The following is a 4,234-nucleotide window of genomic DNA, read 5'->3' on the forward strand; positions in this document are numbered from 1 at the left end:
ACTCTTCTGTACCATGTCGTGTGCAGGCCGACACGGTGCTTCGATTAATTGTGAATCTGTCATGGACCGGCAATGAAACCATAATAACTTTCACGCCTGATAAAATCCGTAATGTAATACTAGACATCAAGCCAAGAAATTATTTTCCGGAAAGCGTAAAATAATGTATAATTTATCACTGACCAGAGAGCATAACATGGGCTTCAAAAATTTTTGCATATTAAAGCGGAGTCATTATCATCACAATCATCAACATCATCATCATTAGGGCTCCAAGGACGCAGTAGCCCCGGGCCCCACAGTTTCCTAATCCGGCACTGATTCTACGTATCCCAAAGTGGGACCGCAACCTTAAATAAATTATTAACTTTCCTTTGAAGGTGCCTTGCGGAATTCATTTTGTCTTAGATTAATACGAGAGTGGGATTCTCTTCCACGAATGGTTGTATCCATGCCGATTTTCACCGTGCTTTGTAGAAATATTTCGTTATTTCTTCTCAAATGTGATGCTTACCTTTATGTATCCCCCTGCTGTAATCCATGCGCAGGCGAAGCAGGTATCGAATAAATAAATAAATAGAGCCCCGGTGAGAAGTGCCTCTTTGGGGGCATCCTTTATCTAATGGTAATAGCAGCGCAGAAAAATTGTTTTCCCTGAGTGCCAATTGCGGTAACAAAAAAGGACTCACACGCAGCCATTGGCGCTGCTGAAACTGCGAAAACGGGGCCACTGGAACAGTTAGAGTGCGAAGCACGGCTGGTTCTGTTTTTGAGGGGCGTGCGAGGAAATCTATGTTTATCTCCAAAGCTGGAGGAAGGTGTGTATACATAGGCCGAGCCGCAAGTTCGGCTCCGGGAGTTGAGAGCCTTACAGATTTAAACTACACCAATGAAATATTATATTTCATTCGTTGCAGTATGGAAGGTTTGAATTATGCATACTACCATTGCTGTGTCATTGGTTTAAAACAAATTATTAAACTCTAGTCTTACACCTTTACTTGCGTGAAGACAAAGTTGGATAGAACTGCAGCCACCAGAAGCAGGGCAACATTAGAAGTACAACATTAAGACAGTCCTTTTGGACTATTAAGTGGTGTGCACGTAACTCAAGAAAACAACATCAAAAATCGATTGAAAATGAAGGTAATTGTTCGATCTCTCCTAGAATCAGCACTCTGAAAGCTCATCAGAAAATTAGATCGAGGTTAAAATTTCTTTCCCAAAAAATTCTAAAAAGCTGGAAATACCTTTTCTGTTAAGGAAATGATATGGAATGTTCCTGAGTGTTTTGTGGAGTACAAAAATGCTTCGCAAAGGCATTCTTGCCGGCTTTACATACACCTAATCTGGTCAAGCAACTGTTGTAAAAATAGTTGATTTAGTCAGAGCGCAGAAGCGTTCAGAAAGATCGTTCTAAAAGAAATTGTCTAAAAGCGGCACTTTCATCTTGGTGAAATACAACCCACTAAGGTATGCGCCTCCGTCCCTCCCCCCGTTTATTACACCTGGGCCGGCCCACAGAAGATATGAGAACCTGAACAATATAACTATACAACCATTAAAGCGATAGCAAAAAATAAATATTTTCTGCGTCCGACAGTAAAAAAGGCGCAATAATCATAGGAACGGCAAGTTGTGAGCAGTGTTTAATAAATGAACTTTGCTGTCGACTGACGCGGATCAATAACCAAGGCTGCGCTGAAGGCTGGACGGCTGGCGGTGTCGTGCGGGCTAACTTTGATGTCGGTGCAGTGCACCCGAGATGGTGGGTTCGTGCTGCTGCACACAGTGAGACTGAGTCATCTGCTTGCGCTGCATGCAGGGGTCGCCCACCGGCTCGAATACATTTAACGTACTGTGGCTGTACTACAATGCCTGTAGCATGACCGAACTTCCGGCAGCTTTAGTCCGGCTGAAGTGCGACAACCGCATCTCGGCTGTCCTCCGGTGGGTGTACGTTGGCCGCACATGGGTATCTTTCGAATGGCCGGAGCACTACGGCTGGAAGCAGGCCGAATGAACGTAAGCCGGTCGACTGTCCGACGGAAACTGGCCGTTGGATAGCCGTAAGAGTAGGGCTGTGTACGGCCAAAAGGCCCACATTTGGACACGGGCCGTACACGTCTTCCCGAAAAAGGCCGGATAGAAAATCACTGGCCAAAGTACACCGGCTTGAGTTAGGCGCTTTACGAGGCACTGGCATTGTTGAGTTCTGGCATTGTTGAGCTTGAGTTAGGCGCTTTACGAGGCATTACGAGGCACTGGCTCCAGCAGTTCGGATATGCCAATTGCTAACCCCGACCTCCGACCACGTTCTACGTGGCGGCCGCTGGGAAAGAAGACGTTCTACGTCTCCCGCGGTAGTCGAGGGGCGGCGCTAGTTGACCGGCCTCAGAGCTCTTGTAAATATAAACCCCCGCTTTAAAGTCGAGAGAGAATCCGCTGTGGGATAGCGTAATGGTGAACGCACCGCACCGGTTATGCGGAGATGTGGGTTCGAGTCCCGCTCCCGGAAAAACGGCGGATTTTTTCTCGACTTATATTTTCGCTTATTGATCAATGAATCAAAGAAACGTGACAAGCACACGTCATTCGGCCCTATTAAATATTTCGAAAAAAGCCGAAAAGCACTGGCAATGACGACTGCAACCTTGATATATATATATATATATATATATATATATATATATATATATATATATATATATATTTATATATATATATATATATATATATATATATATATATATATATGTAACAGTGGCCGTTAGAAGGCGCACCAGTGTGGCCAAAGGGGCGTGTGCTCAACTGAGAACGAAGCTGACTGTCAGGTAGCGTCAATCCCCCAACTGGGTCTATGTGCAAGGCTCAGTCATCGGAGCAGCCCCATCGAGAACGATCTTGCCGAGAGACGTGCGCGTGGTGGACTCCCGAGCTAGCTTGGCCTCTGGCACAACCAGCCCCCGGTACCACGCTCTAGCCGTTTGCTAATAAATCCCATTAGAATATATATATATATATATATATATATATATATATATATATATATATATATATATATATATATAGAAGATAAGGGTTGGCAGTCAAGAAAACCTCGGAAAGCAAAGGGGAGGTTGTGGTAGGTCATAGACAGATACGAAGAATTTTTTAAGTTGAAAAGAAAGTGGTGAAATGCCCGCCGGGTGGGATCCGAACCCACTACCGCTACATGCTTAGCGAGAGCCTCTGTTCTGGCAGTCTTGGTGCCAAAGGGAGCTTAAGAGGGTTCAACACTGGTAGACCACTCTCGACATGTTGTAGACACTCGAGTCACGCCCTGGGGGTTAAAAAGAAGGTCCCCTTCACCCCGAGTAGTCCGAGTGGCGCTGGCTACCACCCCCAAGTGCAGAAAACAAAAATACCTTAACATAAATACCCGGGAAAGTGCTGGGAAAACAGCCCCGCCGGTAGCGTAGTGGTTATCGCACCAGACCGGTAATCTGGAGGTCGTGGGTTCGGATCCCACCCGGCGGGCATTTCACCACTTTCTTTTCGACTTAAAAAATTCTTCGTATTGGTAAGGCATTCGAGATCTAATCGAAAGGCGTGGGTTCGGTCCCCACTCTGGGCGCGTGTTTTTCTTTCTTTCTTTCTCACGTAATTAATAAAAAAATAATGTAACGTCAATAAAGGTAAAAAAACTCTAACCACTCCCCTATGCCTTCTTTGGCGTTGTAGACTGCCGGCATTTCTTTCTGTATTTCCTAACGAGCCCCTCATTTCCAAACCCTATTATCGTGCGAAAGCTTAGCGAGGGCCTCGGTTCTGGCAGCCTTGATGCCAAGGTAGCACAAGAGGGTTTCCCGCCAGTTAACCGCTCATGACAGGCTGTAGACGTTCGCGTCACGCCCCGGGGGTTGAAAAAGAAGGTCCCCTTCTCCCCGCGTAGTCTGAGTGGCGCTGGCTACCACCCTCAAGCGTCAGATACAGTTGTAGTAAATATAAATACCCCAGAAAGTGAAGCAGAACACAGTCGCCCAGATAGCCGAATTGGTAAGGCATTCGAGATCTAATCGAAAGGCGTGGGTTCGGTCCCCACTCTGGGCGCGTGTTTTTCTTTCTTTCTTTCTCACGTAATTAATAAAAAAAATAATGTAACGTCAATAAAGGTAAAAAACTCTAACCACTCCCCTATACCTTCTTTGGCGTTGTAGACTGCCGGCATTTCTTTCTGTATTTCCTAACGAGC

General features: G+C 45.7%; 1 non-coding gene across 1 annotated transcript; it reads left to right on the forward strand.

Moving 5' to 3' along the window:
- The first annotated feature begins 3,446 nt into the window (after nucleotides 1–3,446).
- Nucleotides 3,447–3,519, forward strand: Trnat-ggu (transfer RNA threonine (anticodon GGU)). The gene has a single exon. It is a non-coding gene; the product is annotated as a tRNA-Thr (tRNA).
- The last annotated feature ends 715 nt before the right edge of the window (nucleotides 3,520–4,234 follow it).

Source organism: Haemaphysalis longicornis, unplaced genomic scaffold, assembly GCF_048455015.1.
Source record: "Haemaphysalis longicornis isolate Haplotype H1 unplaced genomic scaffold, Haemaphysalis longicornis Haplotype H1 scaffold_1, whole genome shotgun sequence".
Classification (NCBI taxonomy): Eukaryota; Metazoa; Arthropoda; class Arachnida; order Ixodida; family Ixodidae; genus Haemaphysalis; species Haemaphysalis longicornis.